The following is a 20,118-nucleotide window of genomic DNA, read 5'->3' on the forward strand; positions in this document are numbered from 1 at the left end:
GAAGATCTTCTAAATTAGTGAGACACCATTTCCTCTCCAACTTACGGGTTATCTGCTTTAAGCTGCGAGTTTGTGAGTTATACCACGGAGTCAGGCACTTCTGATTTAAAGCTCTCTTTTTCAGAGGAGCTACAGCATCCAAAGTTGTCTTCAATGAGGATGTAAAACTATTGACGAGATACTCTATCTCACTTACAGAGTTTAGGTAGCTACTCTGCACTGTGTTGGTATATGGCATTAGAGAACATAAAGAAGGAATCATATCCTTAAACCTAGTTACAGCGCTTTCTGAAAGACTTCTAGTGTAATGAAACTTATTCCCCACTGCTGGGTAGTCCATCAGAGTAAATGTAAATGTTATTAAGAAATGATCAGACAGAAGGGAGTTTTCAGGGAATACTGTTAAGTCTTCAATTTCCATACCATAAGTCAGAACAAGATCTAGGACATGATTAAAGTGGTGGGTGGACTCATTTACATTTTGAGCAAAGCCAATTGAGTCTAATAATAGATTAAATGCAGTGTTGAGGCTGTCATTCTCAGCATCTGTGTGGATGTTAAAATCGCCCACTATAATTATCTTATCTGAGCTAAGCACTAAGTCAGACAAAAGTTCTGAAAATTCAATCAATCAATCAATCAATTTTTTTTATATAGCGCCAAATCACAACAAACAGTTGCCCCAAGGCGCTTTATATTGTAAGGCAAGGCCATACAATAATTATGTAAAACCCCAACGGTCAAAACGACCCCCTTGTGAGCAAGCACTTGGCTACAGTGGGAAGGAAAAACTCCCTTTTAACAGGAAGAAACCTCCAGCAGAACCAGGCTCAGGGAGGGGCAGTCTTCTGCTGGGACTGGTTGGGGCTGAGGGAGAGAACCAGGAAAAAGACATGCTGTGGAGGGGAGCAGAGATCGATCACTAATGATTAAATGCAGAGTGGTGCATACAGAGCAAAAAGAGAAAGAAACAGTGCATCATGGGAACCCCCCAGCAGTCTACGTCTATAGCAGCATAACTAAGGGATGGTTCAGGGTCACCTGATCCAGCCCTAACTATAAGCTTTAGCAAAAAGGAAAGTTTTAAGCCTAATCTTAAAAGTAGAGAGGGTGTCTGTCTCCCTGATCTGAATTGGGAGCTGGTTCCACAGGAGAGGAGCCTGAAAGCTGAAGGCTCTGCCTCCCATTCTACTCTTACAAACCCTAGGAACTACAAGTAAGCCTGCAGTCTGAGAGCGAAGCGCTCTATTGGGGTGATATAGTACTACGAGGTCCCTAAGATAAGATGGGACCTGATTATTCAAAACCTTATAAGTAAGAAGAAGAATTTTAAATTCTATTCTAGAATTAACAGGAAGCCAATGAAGAGAGGCCAATATGGGTGAGATATGCTCTCTCCTTCTAGTCCCCGTCAGTACTCTAGCTGCAGCATTTTGAATTAACTGAAGGCTTTTTAGGGAACTTTTAGGACAACCTGATAATAATGAATTACAATAGTCCAGCCTAGAGGAAATAAATGCATGAATTAGTTTTTCAGCATCACTCTGAGACAAGACCTTTCTGATTTTAGAGATATTGCGTAAATGCAAAAAAGCAGTCCTACATATTTGTTTAATATGCGCTTTGAATGACATATCCTGATCAAAAATGACTCCAAGATTTCTCACAGTATTACTAGAGGTCAGGGTAATGCCATCCAGTGTAAGGATCTGGTTAGACACCATGTTTCTAAGATTTGTGGGGCCAAGTACAATAACTTCAGTTTTATCTGAGTTTAAAAGCAGGAAATTAGAGGTCATCCATGTCTTTATGTCTGTAAGACAATCCTGCAGTTTAGCTAATTGGTGTGTGTCCTCTGGCTTCATGGATAGATAAAGCTGGGTATCATCTGCGTAACAATGAAAATTTAAGCAATACCGTCTAATAATACTGCCTAAGGGAAGCATGTATAAAGTGAATAAAATTGGTCCTAGCACAGAACCTTGTGGAACTCCATAATTAACTTTAGTCTGTGAAGAAGATTCCACATTTACATGAACAAATTGTAATCTATTAGACAAATATGATTCAAACCACCGCAGCGCAGTGCCTTTAATACCTATGGCATGCTCTAATCTCTGTAATAAAATTTTATGGTCAACAGTATCAAAAGCAGCACTGAGGTCTAACAGAACAAGCACAGAGATGAGTCCACTGTCTGAGGCCATAAGAAGATCATTTGTAACCTTCACTAATGCTGTTTCTGTACTATGATGAATTCTAAAACCTGACTGAAACTCTTCAAATAGACCACTCCTCTGCAGATGATCAGTTAGCTGTTTTACAACTACCCTTTCAAGAATTTTTGAGAGAAAATGAAGGTTGGAGATTGGCCTATAATTAGCTAAGATAGCTGGGTCAAGTGATGGCTTTTTAAGTAATGGTTTAATTACTGCCACCTTAAAAGCCTGTGGTACATAGCCAACTAAAAAAGATAGATTGATCATATTTAAGATCGAAGCATTAAATAATGGTAGGGCTTCCTTGAGCAGTCTGGTAGGAATGGGGTCTAATAGACATGTTGATGGTTTGGAGGAAGTGACTAATGAAAATAACTCAGACAGAACAATCTGAGAGAAAGCGTCTAACCAAATACCAGCATCACTGAAAGCAGCCAAAGATAACGATACGTCTTTGGGATGGTTATGAGTAATTTTTTCTCTAATAGTTAAAATTTTATTAGCAAAGAAAGTCATGAAGTCATTACTAGTTAAAGTTAAAGGAATACTCGGCTCAATAGAGCTCTGACTCTTTGTCAGCCTGGCTACAGTGCTGAAAAGAAACCTGGGGTTGTTCTTATATTCTTCAATTAGTGATGAGTAGTAAGATGTCCTAGCTTTACGGAGGGCTTTTTTATAGAGCAACAGACTCTTTTTCCAGGCTAAGTGAAGATCTTCTAAATTAGTGAGACACCATTTCCTCTCCAACTTACGGGTTATCTGCTTTAAGCTGCGAGTTTGTGAGTTATACCACGGAGTCAGGCACTTCTGATTTAAAGCTCTCTTTTTCAGAGGAACTACAGCATCCAAAGTTGTCTTCAATGAGGATGTAAAACTATTGACGAGATACTCTATCTCACTTACAGAGTTTAGTTAGCTACTCTGCACTGTGTTGGTATATGGCATTAGAGAACATAAAGAAGGAATCATATCCTTAAACCTAGTTACAGCGCTTTCTGAAAGACTTCTAGTGTAATGAAACTTATTCCCCACTGCTGGGTAGTCCATCAGAGTAAATGTAAATGTTATTAAGAAATGATCAGACAGAAGGGAGTTTTCAGGGAATACTGTTAAGTCTTCAATTTCCATACCATAAGTCAGAACAAGATCTAGGACATGATTAAAGTGGTGGGTGGACTCATTTACATTTTGAGCAAAGCCAATTGAGTCTAATAATAGATTAAATGCAGTGTTGAGGCTGTCATTCTCAGCATCTGTGTGGATGTTAAAATCGCCCACTATAATTATCTTATCTGAGCTAAGCACTAAGTCAGACAAAAGTTCTGAAAATTCAATCAATCAATCAATCAATTTTTTTTATATAGCGCCAAATCACAACAAACAGTTGCCCCAAGGCGCTTTATATTGTAAGGCAAGGCCATACAATAATTATGTAAAACCCCAACGGTCAAAACGACCCCCTGTGAGCAAGCACTTGGCTACAGTGGGAAGGAAAAACTCCCTTTTAACAGGAAGAAACCTCCAGCAGAACCAGGCTCAGGGAGGGGCAGTCTTCTGCTGGGACTGGTTGGGGCTGAGGGAGAGAACCAGGAAAAAGACATGCTGTGGAGGGGAGCAGAGATCGATCACTAATGATTAAATGCAGAGTGGTGCATACAGAGCAAAAAGAGAAAGAAACAGTGCATCATGGGAACCCCCCAGCAGTCTACGTCTATAGCAGCATAACTAAGGGATGGTTCAGGGTCACCTGATCCAGCCCTAACTATAAGCTTTAGCAAAAAGGAAAGTTTTAAGCCTAATCTTAAAAGTAGAGAGGGTGTCTGTCTCCCTGATCTGAATTGGGAGCTGGTTCCACAGGAGAGGAGCCTGAAAGCTGAAGGCTCTGCCTCCCATTCTACTCTTACAAACCCTAGGAACTACAAGTAAGCCTGCAGTCTGAGAGCGAAGCGCTCTATTGGGGTGATATAGTACTACGAGGTCCCTAAGATAAGATGGGACCTGATTATTCAAAACCTTATAAGTAAGAAGAAGAATTTTAAATTCTATTCTAGAATTAACAGGAAGCCAATGAAGAGAGGCCAATATGGGTGAGATATGCTCTCTCCTTCTAGTCCCCGTCAGTACTCTAGCTGCAGCATTTTGAATTAACTGAAGGCTTTTTAGGGAACTTTTAGGACAACCTGATAATAATGAATTACAATAGTCCAGCCTAGAGGAAATAAATGCATGAATTAGTTTTTCAGCATCACTCTGAGACAAGACCTTTCTGATTTTAGAGATATTGCGTAAATGCAAAAAAGCAGTCCTACATATTTGTTTAATATGCGCTTTGAATGACATATCCTGATCAAAAATGACTCCAAGATTTCTCACAGTATTACTAGAGGTCAGGGTAATGCCATCCAGTGTAAGGATCTGGTTAGACACCATGTTTCTAAGATTTGTGGGGCCAAGTACAATAACTTCAGTTTTATCTGAGTTTAAAAGCAGGAAATTAGAGGTCATCCATGTCTTTATGTCTGTAAGACAATCCTGCAGTTTAGCTAATTGGTGTGTGTCCTCTGGCTTCATGGATAGATAAAGCTGGGTATCATCTGCGTAACAATGAAAATTTAAGCAATACCGTCTAATAATACTGCCTAAGGGAAGCATGTATAAAGTGAATAAAATTGGTCCTAGCACAGAACCTTGTGGAACTCCATAATTAACTTTAGTCTGTGAAGAAGATTCCCCATTTACATGAACAAATTGTAATCTATTAGACAAATATGATTCAAACCACCGCAGCGCAGTGCCTTTAATACCTATGGCATGCTCTAATCTCTGTAATAAAATTTTATGGTCAACAGTATCAAAAGCAGCACTGAGGTCTAACAGAACAAGCACAGAGATGAGTCCACTGTCCAAGGCCATAAGAAGATCATTTGTAACCTTCACTAATGCTGTTTCTGTACTATGATGAATTCTAAAACCTGACTGAAACTCTTCAAATAGACCATTACTCTGCAGATGATCAGTTAGCTGTTTTACAACTACCCTTTCAAGAATTTCTGAGAGAAAAGGAAGGTTGGAGATTGGCCTATAATTAGCTAAGATAGCTGGGTCAAGTGATGGCTTTTTAAGTAATGGTTTAATTACTGCCACCTTAAAAGCCTGTGGTACATAGCCAACTAACAAAGATAGATTGATCATATTTACGATCGAAGCATTAAATAATGGTAGGGCTTCCTTGAGCAGCCTGGTAGGAATGGGGTCTAATAAACATGTTGATGGTTTGGATGAAGTAACTAATGAAAATAACTCAGAACAATCGGAGAGAAAGAGTCTAACCAAATACCAGCATCACTGAAAGCAGCCAAAGATAACGATACGTCTTTGGGATGGTTATGAGTAATTTTTTCTCTAATAGTTAAAATTTTGTTAGCAAAGAAAGTCATGAAGTCATTACTAGTTAAAGTTAATGGAATACTCAGCTCAATAGAGCTCTGACTCTTTGTCAGCCTGGCTACAGTGCTGAAAAGAAACCTGGGGTTGTTCTTATTTTCTTCAATTAGTGATGAGTAGAAAGATGTCCTAGCTTTATGGAGGGCTTTTTAATAGAGCAACAGACTCTTTTTTCAGGCTAAGTGAAGATCTTCTAAATTAGTGAGACGCCATTTCCTCTCCAACTTACGGGTTATCTGCTTTAAGCTACGAGTTTGTGAGTTATACCACAGAGTCAGACACTTCTGATTTAAAGCTCTCTTTTTCAGAGGAGCTACAGCATCCAAAGTTGTCTTCAATGAGGATGTAAAACTACTGACGAGATGCTCTATCTCCCTTACAGAGTTTAGGTAGCTACTCTGCACTGTGTTGGTAAATGGCATTAGAGAACATAAAGAAGGAATCATATCCTTAAACCTAGTTACAGCGCTTTCTGAAAGACTTCTAGTGTAATGAAACTTATTTCCCACTGCTGGGTAGTCCATCAGAGTAAATGTAAATGTTATTAAGAAATGATCAGACAGAAGGGAGTTTTCAGGGAATACTGTTAAGTCTTCTATTTCCATACCATAAGTCAGAACAAGATCTAAGATATGATTAAAGTGGTGGGTGGACTCATTTACTTTTTGAGCAAAGCCAATAGAGTCTAATAATAGATTAAATGCAGTGTTGAGGCTGTCATTCTCAGCATCTGTGTGGATGTTAAAATCGCCCACTATAATTATCTTATCTGAGCTAAGCACTAAGTCAGACAAAAGGTCTGAAAATTCACAGAGAAACTCACAGTAACGACCAGGTGGACGATAGATAATAACAAATAAAACTGGTTTTTGGGACTTCCAATTTGGATGGACAAGACTAAGAGACAAGCTTTCAAATGAATTAAAGCTCTGTCTGGGTTTTTGATTAATTAATAAGCTGGGATGGAAGATTGCTGCTAATCCTCCGCCCCGGCCCGTGCTACGAGCATTCTGACAGTTAGTGTGACTCGGGGGTGTTGACTCATTTAAACTAACATATTCATCCTGCTGTAACCAGGTTTCTGTTAGGCAGAATAAATCAATATGTTGATCAATTATTATATCATTTACCAACAGGGACTTAGAAGAGAGAGACCTAATGTTTAATAGACCACATTTAACTGTTTTAGTCTGTGGTGCAGTTGAAGGTGCTATATTATTTTTTATTTTTGAATTTTTATGCTTAAATAGATTTTTACTGGTTACTGGTAGTCTGGGAGCAGGCACCGTCTCTACGGGGATGGGGTAATGAGGGGATGGCAGGGGGAGAGAAGCTGCAGAGAGGTGTGTAAGACTACAACTCTGCTTCCTGGTCCCAACCCTGGATAGTCACGGTTTGGAGGATTTAAGAAAATTGGCCAGATTTCTAGAAATGAGAGCTGCTCCATCCAAAGTGGGATGGATGCCGTCTCTCCTAACAAGACCAGGTTTTCCCCAGAAGCTTTGCCAATTATCTATGAATATAAATTAAATTAATTAATATAAATTCACAGAGAAACTCACAGTAACGACCAGCAGGACGATAGATAACAACAAATAAAACTGTTTTTTGGGACTTCCGCTAAGGTGACAGTGTAGTGTATGTGCCAGGAAAGGAAATTTTTCAAGTTCAGACCGTGGCCTGTTTCCATAGAAGTACCTATAAAGAGTGCAGAGGGATATGTTTTGCAAATTTTATTCCCACTACTTCACTGGATAACAGTAAAATTGAGGATGCCCCACTGGCTGTTTGTGCAATGTCAAATATTCTGTGCCTGCTAACCTGTGTGGAACTTTATAAATCTAAACCTAATTTAAGGCATATATTACTCTGGAACCACCCACAAATCCCAATAGTCAAAATGTCAAATCCAATCAGGTCCTTAGTTTGGGTCTCATTGACATAAGGTCACTGTCCTCAAAATCACTGTTGATAAATGGTCCAATATTGGGACACCAGCTAGATATGATTGCATGCTGTCTATATGGGGAAATAACTTAAAACACATACTGCTTCAGCTGACCACCGCATCAGTGCACCACAACACTGGTGAATATCGTGCCATGCAGGATATCACGGCTCTTCATGACACGGGGAGCCAGCCGGCTCTTCATGAGAGGGCCACATCAGGTAATTCATGTAACACATGAAAGGGAGAACAGAAATCCACGTCATTTCATTACTTCCTGGCAGAGAGAACATAGAGAGGGCTGACTCCCACAAAATGATGTAATGTGGACGCCATTTTGATTGTGTGTAACTGAAGCAGCTTGGCTGCTGCAGTGGAGTGACGTTTTGTAAACAAAACCTCTCTTGAGTGTACTACAAGCTACTGTAATGCACTATTTGACTTTAGAACACAAGGAACTTGTTATGTGTCGACGCGGGTTGAGGAGCGGACCTGCGTCAGACGGAACCCAGCGCTAAAAATAACCAGAAAGCGGTTCCAATAACAAAAACAATTTATTTATTTCACCCGCTGGTGCATAATAAAGTGTAAAAACTAAAGTAACGTCCTTCTGGTGGAGTGAAGGCTGGCACGCTCTCCAGCGCCCAAAAGGATCGAAGCCCGGTGCTCCTGGTCTCACCACTACCGCCAAACACCCCCCAGGTGGACACGACAAACCGACTCTCTGCGAAGGATAGAAGAGGTGAGGTAAGTCAGCAGTTACAACTAATATCCTTCAGAAGACACACACTATCAGCAACACATTCAGGTCTGTATTTTAAGCTTTATGCAAATGAGCAGCTTCTCACAACAGGTGGAGGATCACTTGTCCGCACGCCACAGCAGTGAGAAGCCAGCTGCACAATTCTCATCACAATTCAAATATACTGCGTAACAAAATACCGAGTTACTATCAACAATTAGTCAAACACTTAATCACCTCTGATGTGTGCTGACAGCATGTGTCCCTCACCCTTCCTCCTTCACGGGCTCGATGTGTCAAACCCAGGCGCGGTCCTCAGCGTCTCACAAACGAACATCACAAGGTCGAGTTCCCGGCAATTCTGCTTGAATCACACATGACTTAAATGCAGAACGCTATCCAATTATCTGCTTCAGCTGAAAGTCCTTAAGGCTGCACGTGAGCACCATTCACAGGTGCTGCACATGATGTTGATGAGGGTGAAGGACTCTTCAGCCAGCACCTTCTCCACAGACAAATCAGTTTTCATGCCACCTAGAGAGCAAAGAAAAGAAAAGAACACCAAAATGTCCAGCCACACCCCCCAACACACAACAGAACTACTATTACAAACACTGATTTAAACAGCTGTTATGATTGTGGAGTGTATAGAGTGGAAAATAAGGCACTGTAAATATATTATAACCTTGGCAGTCTGATCTTATATATTTTTAGTTTTATATTTTATATTTATTTTTATATTTTCTGTTGTGTTTTTAATCAGGATATTTTGTCTCTTTCTCCAAAATTGTATTGTAGCATTATTAGTTATTATTACTATTATTGTTGTTGTTGCTATTATTTTTACTAATTTATAAACAAAAATGCATTTTAAAATATTACAATTTGTAATACATTTGACTCTTTTACAACAGCAAACTCTGAGCCATTATTATACAGAAAACAAATGCACACAAACATGATGACAGCTGCAACAACTTAATGCTAACTTTAACATTGAAAATGCCATAGACATCCAATCCAATCCAATCCACTTTATTTATATAGCACATTTAAACAACAGAACAGTTTCCAAAGTGCTGCACATAAAAATGATTATACAACTATACAAAACGATAAACCCACTCAGATACTAATAAATAAATAAACATAAAAACAATAAAACAATAAATAAATAAAACACTAGGCCAAAGACAACAGAGGACCATACAACTCATGCAGAGCTAAAAGCCAGAGAATAAAAGTGGGTCTTCAGACGAGACTTAAAACACTCCATTGTGGGGGCTGTTCGAACGTGGAGAGGCAGAGCGTTCCAGAGTCTGGGCCCAGCCACAGAGAAGGCCCTGTTCCCCCTGGTCTTGAGTCTTGTCCTAGGCACCACAAGCTGGAGCTGGCCCTCAGACCCCAGAGCACGCGCTGGGAAGTAAATTTGGAGGAGGTCTACAATATATTGTGGGGCCAGTCCATTTAAAACTTTAAAAACAAATAATACAATTTTAAAATCAATTCTAAAATTAACAGGGAGCCAGTGCAAAGACGCAAGAATAGGTGTAATATGTTCATGTTTTTTGCTCCCAGTTAAGAGGCGTGCAGCAGCGTTCTGGATTAACTGCAATCTGTGAAGTGTATTTTGATTAATTCCATAAAAAAGTGAATTGCAGTAGTCCAGGTGTGAAGAAATAAAAGCATGCATGACGCGCTCCAAGTCAGAAAAGGATCAAATTGATTTAATTTTGGTTAAAAGACAAAGCTGATAAAAGCTGGATTTAACAACCGCCTTGACCTGCCTGTCCAGTTTAAGATCAGAGTCCATAATGATGCCAAGGTTGGTGGCTGTGGGCTTCATGTGTTGACTGAGAGGGCCCAGGTCTAATCGAACTGTGGAACCAACACTGGGCCCAAACACCATCACCTCGGTTTTGTTCTCATTTAAGCTAAGAAAATTTTGAGCCAACCAAGCCCTGATGTCTTCCAGGCACACAAGCAAGGGTGTCAGGGGGCTGCTAGAGTTCTTCTTAATAGGCAAATAAATTTGAGTATCATCTATCATGCTAATATGTTAGCATCAGTCCTGTTTTTAAGCTATAAAATACATCTATCAACTGTTTCAGAAGACCAACAGATCGGTTTAACATAAAAAATGTAAATATTACTCAGACATATGCTCTTTAGGGTTTTAGTGGGGGAAAATTAAGATAAAGAGAAATAAAAGAATGAATCAACGAAGCATTAGATCGAAGCACTGCTTCGTTAAGCAAAAATTTTATTGATGTCGGTGGATCGAATCATTTCTTAACGATACTCTTTGGAAAGGAGTAGAATGCCACTTCCTTGTTTGTTTTAGTGTACTTGGTGCAGTTGATAGCCGAACACTCAGTTCCTTTAGATCTTGATGTTTTTCTGATGTTGTGGTTATGATAGTTATGATCCATGGTCATTAAAAATGCACATAAACAGAAACTTTTGTCTCTAATATGACTCTAGAGTGACACAAAGACTGTCATTGTGCATCTATAGCAACACCTAGTTACACACATTCAAAATGGTGGCCCGCGCTCAGCCATTTACAATGCAGCATATAGGAAGTCGGCCTTCTCTATGTTATCTCTGCTTCCTGGTGTATGTCTAGGCGGGGGCTAAATCCGCTCTTTATAACAGGAATTAAGTATTATAAATTATGGTGTTTTATTATTTTTTCCCGCTGTTGTGTGTGCGACTTTCCATATGCTCACACTGTGTTCATGGGCACAAATACGAGCATGCGCGAAATCGTCACCACGGTATCATGCATGCCTGTCTGACCTTGCGTTTCTTCCGACAGCAGGTGGAATGTTTTATGGTTCCTCATTTTGTTTTTGGTTCGCACATTTTCTGCATCTTTCGTGTTGTGTATGAAGGGGCCCTTAGTCATGTCTAGGGATGGGTATCGAGAACCAGTTATTTTCGAGTATCGTTAAAAAATGAATAGATCCACCAATATCAATAGTCTTTTTGCTTAAGGATTCCCTTATCAGTCCTTCAGAGCAGACACTGCTTTTGAGGGTGTTTGTCGGGAAAATTATCATTCCTCTACATTGATTACAGACCCTACAGCGGCTCTGTAATCAACCGTTTCTGCAGCGCAACACCACTTGGAAGCGTGAACCAATGAAACAATGCTTCGATCCACTGGTTCATGGTTCTTTGATTCGCTGCTCTTCAGAAACGGCAAGTCCTCTTCTTAGCCCCTCTCAAAGCCATTAAAATATCATGAGTAACTTTAGGGTGGATTAAAGTCACTAACTGGGACTCATGTCTTGTTGCAGTCGAGAAACAAGAATCGTCCTCCGTTCTGTTGGCACAGCTCCAAACGCTGCGCGGCTCTCTGCCAAGACAGAGTCCACTCGGAATTAATAACTTCAAAATGAATTGCTGCTTTAAATAAAATTACACCGCTTACAAACGTTGTAATACAGACAAGAAACTACAATCAACTAAAACGCTTTTTTTTTCCTCCCAAAATGAGACGTGCTGCGTTCTTTATAAATTACATCCTGACATGCAGCACAGCTCAGACATACGGAATCACATTCATGCCAATAATGTCTGAAAGGAAATGCTTTTGACAACTACAGATTTTGTTTATTTCTATTAATGTCCAAAGATCAAGGATCCACCATGTAGAGTTTGTTATGTCCAAAGTTTAAGGATCCAGTGACCAATTTCATATTTATTTACTTTAAGACTCAGTAAAATTCAATTTCAATTTAATCGGCTTATAAAGCACCAAATCACAACAAAAGCCATCTCAAGGCACCTCACATAGAACAGTTCAACATAAAAAAATTAAAATAAATTAAAAAAATTCAAATACATAATTAAAAACAGAAGTAAAAGAATAAAACAGATAAAAAATAAAAACTATTCATAAGAAAGAGAATAAAAATAGGCTTTAAGTCTTGACTTAAAAATGTCCACGGACTCTGACTGCCTCATGGTCGCAGGAAAACCGTTCCACAGAGCGGGTGCACGATAAGAAAAAGCTCTTTGACCCTTTGACATAGAAAACCTGTAAAGCCTACTTTTAGTACACAAAAAATTCACAAGAGGTATCGATAAGAGAATCGATAAGGAATTGGATCGATAAGCAGAATCGATAATGGTATCAATATCGATAAAATCTTATCGATACCCATCCCTGGAGGGACATGACTCATGTCCCTCCAGATACAAAGCAAGGTGGAGGTGTTGCCTTAATTCATTAATCTGGGTTTAGTTTACTGGCTCTTGGTGGTCTAAAATATAATTCATTTGAACATTTGACTCTCTGCTCTGACCAGGATACAACATATAGCCAAGGTCAGAAGAATAATAATCAACCATGCTATCTTGTCACCGTATATAGGCCCTCAGGCCCATATTCTGAATTTTAAAATGAATTTAGTGAGTTTATCTCCAATTTGGCAACTTGTGCCAATAATATGATTGTTGGCGACTTCAACATTCATATAAATAAGCCTTCTGAGTTCTGACCCCTCTGCAAATCATTCATGGATATTATAGATGTATTAGAATTTCAACAATGCATTCAGGGTTTGACTTATATTAGTGGCAATAACATTTTTTTTTTTTTTTTAGGAGTACCTTAGTATACACTAGTAGAGTTCCACCTTAGATTTGAAATGTATAATAGAAGATATATATATGTTACTGAATTTTCATGGAATTGGTACTTGTTAGTGGCATTGCTGTCACAAATATTGACATCATGCCTCTTGTGTCAGTGGTTTCAGATCACGCACTTATTAAGTTTACAGTCTTTTTACCTTGTTCACTGGAATGAGAAAATTATTTATCATCACAGCGACATATCAACTCCTCAACTACAATTGGACTTGGAGCCAGATTGCCTGATATTTTAGTGTCACTTTCAGAAAATGACCACTCAGCAGATAGTCTTGTGGACAGCTTAAACTCAGTGTTCATGACCACATTGGACATGATTGCTCCACCTACATTAAAACCACCCCCCCAAAACACACTTTCCTTAGTTCAGTGATTACTTCTGTGGCCTCAAGCTTAAGTCTAGAGATATAGAGCAAAAATGGTGTAGTTCAAAACTAGAAGTATTCCACCTCCCGTGGTGCACTGCGATTCTAGACTATAACCACATACCACTGGATACAAAATGGGCCTACTACACTGATTTGATTAACAAAAACAAGCATAATTCAAAGTTCCTGTTCGACATGGTGGTAACACTTATTCACAGAGAACCAACTGTAAGTCTCTCTCCATTTACTACATTACTTTTGTTATGTGCAGACGCAGGTTGAGGAGCGGACCGACGTCTGACCGAACCCAACGCTAAATAACCAGAAAGCGGTTCCACAAACAAAACGATTTTATTTCCACTCCGGTGCAATAATTAGTGTACAACATAAATATGTGGTTTGTCTGGTGGAGTGAAGGACGGCGCGCTCTCCAGCGCCCAAAAGGATCGAAGCCTCGGCGCTTCTGGACTCAGATTCACCGCCAAACACCCCCCAGGTGGACACGACAAACTGACTCTGTGAAGGATGGAAAAGGTGAGGTAAGTCAACAGAGCTACAGCAAATATCCCTCAGAGGCACACACTATCAGCAACACATTCAGGTCTGAATTTAAGCTTTATGTAAATGAGCAGCTTCTCACAACAGGTGGAGGATCATCAGTCTGTACGCCACGGCAGTGAGAAGCAAACTGCACAATTCTCATCAATGTTCAAATACACTGCGTAACAAAATACCAAATTACTATTAACGATCATTCAGACAATAATCACCTCTGATGTGTGCTGACAGCATGTGTCCCTCACCCGTCCTCCTTCACAGGCACGATGTGGCAAACCCTGGCGTGGTCCTCAGCGTCTCACAAACGAACGTCACAAGGTCGAGTTCCCGGCAATTCTGCTTGAACCACTCATGGCTTAAATGCAGAACGCCATCTCATTATCTGCTTCAGCTGAAAGTCTTTAAGTTTACACGTGAGCATCATCCACAGGTGCTGCGAGTCAGTAGGCCTGCACGTAAACATCCTCCACAGGTGCAGCTAATAATGCTGATGAGGGTGAAGGACTCTTCTGCCAGCACCTTCTCCACAGACAAAAACCAGTTTGCATACCACCTGGAGAGCAAAGAAAAGAAAACAACACAAAAACATCCAGCCAAACCCCCCAACACACAACAACTTTAAGAAGAAAATAAATGATATTATGTTAAATATATCCTAGCATGCCTTAGTCCGGCCACTACACCCTGTTACTGATGTGGGTGCCATCACTGATACATCACCTAGATTTACCAAATTTGATATTATTTCACTGGGTGTGCTGACGAATCTTGTAACATCTGTTGAAATCACAACCTGTCTGTTCAACCTTATACCACCAAAACTGTAACCCATGACCTAATCTTGGGCCTACTCTGTTGGAAATTATTAATCTGTCACTAAACTTGGGATCTGTTCCTAAATGTTTCAAATCTGCAGTGAGTAAACCATTACTTAACAAATTAAATCTTGAGTCATGGTTTTTATTCATGTTTTTTGATTCATGTAAGTAAAAATGCTGTGAGTAAGTAGATACAGAAAGGTAGGAATTTACAAGGTCATGTAATTTGTCTCATTGTGTAACTGTGATTCCACACTTGATTCCTGTGCAGCCAGTCAGGATGGTAGGGTTTTCGCTTGAGGTCTTCTATTTAGGTCATTTACAAAGCAGGGAAGAAGGGAGCCTGCACTGCGTGCAGAATGGAAATGGACCAATAAGAAGACAGGACAACGCCTAAGATTAGTTTTTGCATTGTCAGGGGTAGAGTTTTATGTTTTATATAAAAGGGTTCACGTTTAGTGAGACGGGGTTCCTGTTCAGAGCCTGATTGCTAGGGCAAACTAGGCGTGAACCCAGAGACTCTCTGTTATTGTTACTTTGGCTCATTCTTTGTAATAATAATTACAATGGTAATTCTTTGCCCCTCCCTGAGCCTGGTTCTGCTGGAGGTTTCTTCCTGTTAAAAGGGAGTTTTTCCTTCCCACTGTCGCCAAGTGCTTGCTCACAGGGGGTCGTTTTGACAGTTGGGGTTTTTCTGTAATTATTGTATGGCTTTGCCTTGCAATATGAAGCACCTTGGGGCAACTGTTTGTTGTGATTTGGTGCTATATAAATGAAATTGATTTGATTTGATTTAATAAAGGCGAGGTCAGTCTGAGAACTGGACTGAGTCCTGGTCATCATTCTTCCATCAACGATCACACGGGGTGGTCGCCTAAAAGGTAATTGTGTGACATTACTGGTTGGGTGTTTCGGACTTATTGTGTACACTTGTATGATGGTGTGGTGAAAGGGACCATCCCAACAAGGCCAATATCAAACCTATCATTTTGTTCTAAAATTCTTGAAAAAGTGGTTTAACAGCAGCTCGTGGACCACCTTACTGAGAATAATCTATTTCAGTCACTGCCGTCTGCATTTAGAATGTCCCATTCCACAGAGACAGCTCTCACTAAAGTGGAACATGATCTTCTGCTTGCAATGGATTCAGACACAGCTATGGTTCTGCTGCTATTAGATCTCAGTGCTGTGTTTGATATGGTGGATCATCATATTCTACTTGACAGGCTGGAGAATCATTTTGGGATCTCTGGGAATGTTCTTGCATGGTTGACATCTTACCTAACCAGTCACTCTCATTGTATTCTATACAACAACACTACCTCTAACCTTGGTGACATGAAATATGGGGTTCCACAGGGGTCTGTCTTAGGCCCCTTGCGTTTCTCCCTTTATATAGCACCCCTCGAACACATGCTACAGCATTATACACTTACTTTTAATTGCTACACTGATGGCACTCAGTTGTACATACCGCTAACTGTTGGTAATCTCATACACATAAAGTCTTCAGAGGATTGCCTTGCATCAGTAAAAAGCTGGATGTCGAGCAATTTCTTATACCCCCATCATCCTTAAGGCCGAATGTGGTTGGCATGAAAGTTCGGCACACATTCCGAAAGTGTAGAGGTGCATTCGCGGACGTCGGACAGCATTCTGAGAGCAGTCTAAACAGTCAAGCAGATTGCTGTGGCTGCCGCGAATGTTTGCACATGTGCAAAACAGTCAAGGTGGAAAAATCTTGAACGGCGGTCGTAGTGTAGTCTGACCGCAATGTGACTGCATAAAACATTTTGATTGTGTTCGAGGGGCAGTTCAAAATGATCCGCCATTTTGGATGCTGGCTGAATGTCCTGAATGTGCCTAAATGCACCATGAGTGCACCTTGAGTGCTGTTGGATTATATTTTCTCCACCCGCAATCGGACCTCACTCATACGACAATGTAAGTGCATTCGTCATATTCTCACTGCATTCTGACAGCTGTCTGGGTGATCCTTCCACAAACATTTGTACTGCGTCTGGAGGGCTTAATATGCACAGGGTGTGCACAAATCATTCGGGGCAGGTCACAACACAGTCTGAATAGCCGGACGGCTGTCTGCCACAATTCTGTTTCCCTCCCAGATGTGGCAAGAATTATGGCTTTTTTGACACTCTGCCTGCAACCTGGAGCTGAACCTGCTCAAGACTGTGGAGATGATAGTAGAGTTTTTTTCCTTGCCATTAGTCATAAAACCTATGGAAAGACAAATCCGGCAAAGTTTCAGGTCGACTGGTGCACATGGGCACACAACACTGTGTTAGGCATGTCTGAATATTGTGTAATGTCAATATCAGGGAATCTCTGCACTGGATTTTAGACCAGGTTTTTGGTGATCTGTTGTGGGGATGGACCAGTTGTCTGCCTGGGTGGTTGCCATCCAGTTGCAGCACCAGTGCCTTCTCCCAGACTGGACTTAACTGTGGTGCAGTTGTTTTCTGCAACCTCATAACAGCAATACCCCAGCACTGTGCCTGAACATGGCTCATTTTAAATCAGCACATCCACTAACCAGCATGTGAATATGACACCTGCGTCTCTCTCCGCTCCTTTGAACTGGGTAAAAATTGCTGCCCAATGTGGCTTTTATTTGTCAATGAAGATGAAGGCAGACACAATCTGGGAGTCTTGATCAAAACTGATAGAGTTCCAACAATCTGAGATCACATCCTATTAGAGGTCTAGACAACTACACAATAGTATGAGTCAGTTAGTGTTACTGTTGACACCACAGCCTTCAACAGCCAGAATGGCAACACGGTGACGACATCTAAAATCTCAGCAGTTCATGTTTCAGGCTCAACTGAAGGGCGCAACATTGAAAATAGTGTTTGTTCAGACAACCAAAGTCTTGGTCGTATGCCATCTGAAAGGAGCTACAAGGGTGTCGCACCTGTCAAGTACTGAGTGGGAACCCACACTTGATAAATCCTATATTGTCCTCGTACTATGAAGTGTGTCATAATGTACTGTAATGGCATATTTAAAACACTGTATCTGGGTAGTTTTTCCATATATGAACATCTTTAACCCTCTGCGGTCCATGAACTTGCTCGTGAATCCAAATCCATGTTTTGTTTTGTTTTATGTTTCCGTACTCCTAGTGGTAAAATAATAACATTCAGAGTAACCTTGTTTTTTTCAGGATGGATACTTCTATGTTATGAAAAAATAATGTAAACACAAACAGCAAATCTTGAATTTCTGAGGACATGTGGCCATTTCGAGCCATATGCTGAAACATGTTTGGTAGAGAAAGCGATAGTGAGATGCAAAGAGTTTTTAAAAACTCAAATCTAACCAAAGTTGTCATATGGATAGCCCCAGCGAGGAAGAATCACCAAAGTGACCTAATTTACATATTAGGTTACAGGGTCAATGAGTGCTCAATCGTATTTTAGCTCCTAGAAACTGTATTATTGAAGGGAACACACAATATTTTGACACAACCCAGATTTGGCTCTGAGGCACAGCTTGGGATCAGATGACCTTTATTTTTACTGTCATCTGACCACGAAGCCATTAATCTATAATCAACATCAATTTAAAAAAAAAAAAAGCACAGGAACAGTTTATACTTGATCACAAGGCCAACACAGAGCCTTGGTTATTTTAAATTCAAAAACTGAAATGAAAGGCATCAGACCTCTGATGTCAGCACACTCTCCCTATGAATGTACAAGTTAATATACATGTATTTTTACAACACTCTGTAATTTCATTATGAATTCACAAATCACCAATCACAAATATTTTGCTGATCAATATATGCTTTACATCATCCATCTAGGCATCTTGGTTGTGGAGATATACAAAAAAGGTGTTGTTTGGACCATGTTTTCCTTGACCTTTGACTAAACTATTCCAAACTCTAATCACTTCAAGATATATCTCCAAGTAATATTCCCACCAAGTCTGACATAAAATAATCTAACTGTTTTTGAGTTATCTTGTCCACAGTTATGCAGTTCAAGTGAAAACAATACATCGCAGGATAATCATTCGAAACTTAAACTATTTTTTCAAGCTTTTGGTTGTCCCAGTTGCTCAAGGACACCACATCAGATCTGGTAAAGAGCCGCATTGAGATCTGCCACAAGTTTCATGCCAGATGCCCTTCCTGTTTTACAAGGAAAAACACATGTGCAGCTCCTGGTGTTCCCAAATGGTCTCTCAGCCAAGTACTAATCAGGACCAACTCTGCTTCAGCTCTGAGCTCTGACAGGATCAGGTGTGCACAGAGGAGCGTGGCTGCACAAACCTAACTTTATTATTTTTAAATAAGGTCATATGGAAATGAAGTAGAAATCCTTCAGGACTTAACACACATTGTTTCCATTGTTTTATAACATGGAATATGGGCACAGGGGAAAACAGATTTTGAATCTTTTTCCCAAAAGTGTATGTAAACATATGTTTGAAACACAAGTCATCCCAAGGAAATTTTTTATTCTAAACTGGGCGGGGTATTTGCCAGTTTATGGCTTCACATTTGTGGGTTCACCACCTGCAGAGGGGGCCATGGGGGCCGGGTGCAGAGAGGATTGGGTGGCGGTCGAGGGCAGGTGGCCCGGCGGCCCGGTCCATGCTCACAGCCCCTGGCTGTTGGGATGTGGAATGTCACCTCGCTGGGGGGGAAGGAGCCTGAGCTTGTGCGGGAGGTTGAGAGATACCGACTAGAGATAGTCAGGCTCACCTCCACGCACAGCTTGGGCTCTGGTACCCAACTCCTGGAGAGGGGCTGGACGATTCATTTTTCTGGCGTCGCCCACGGGGAGAGGCGGAGAGCTGGGGTCACATTGCTTATTGCTCCCCAGCTCAGTCGCCAAGTGTTGGAGTTCACTTCGGTGAACGAGAGGGTCGCGTCCCTACGCCTTCGGGTCAGGGACAGGTCTCTCACCGTTGTCTCGGCCTACGGGTCAAGCAGCAGTGCAGAGTACCCGACCTTCCTGGAGTCCCTGGAAGGGGTACTAGATAGCGCTCCGACTGGGGACTCCATTGTTCTCCTGGGGGATTTCAGGGGCGACAGTGAGACCTGGAGGGGGGTAATCGGGAAGCACAGCCTCCCCGATCTGAACCCGAGTGGTGTTCAGTTGTTGGACTTCTGTGCTAGTCACAGTTTGTCCATCACGAACACCATGTTCGAGCACAAGGGTGTCCATAAGTGCATGTGGCACCAGGACACCCTGAGCCAGAGGTCGATGATCGACTTTGTAGTCGTATCATCTGACCTTCGGCCACGTGTCTCGGACACTCGATGAAGAGAGGGGCAGAGCTGTCGACTGATCACCACCTGGTGGTGAGTTGGATCCGC

General features: G+C 41.0%; 1 pseudogene; it reads right to left on the bottom strand.

The window, feature by feature from the left end:
* Positions 1–18,944: 18,944 nt before the first annotated feature.
* Positions 18,945–19,063, bottom strand: LOC117514852 (annotated as a pseudogene).
* Positions 19,064–20,118: the final 1,055 nt, after the last annotated feature.

Source organism: Thalassophryne amazonica, chromosome 7, assembly GCF_902500255.1.
Source record: "Thalassophryne amazonica chromosome 7, fThaAma1.1, whole genome shotgun sequence".
NCBI lineage: Eukaryota > Metazoa > Chordata > Actinopteri > Batrachoidiformes > Batrachoididae > Thalassophryne > Thalassophryne amazonica.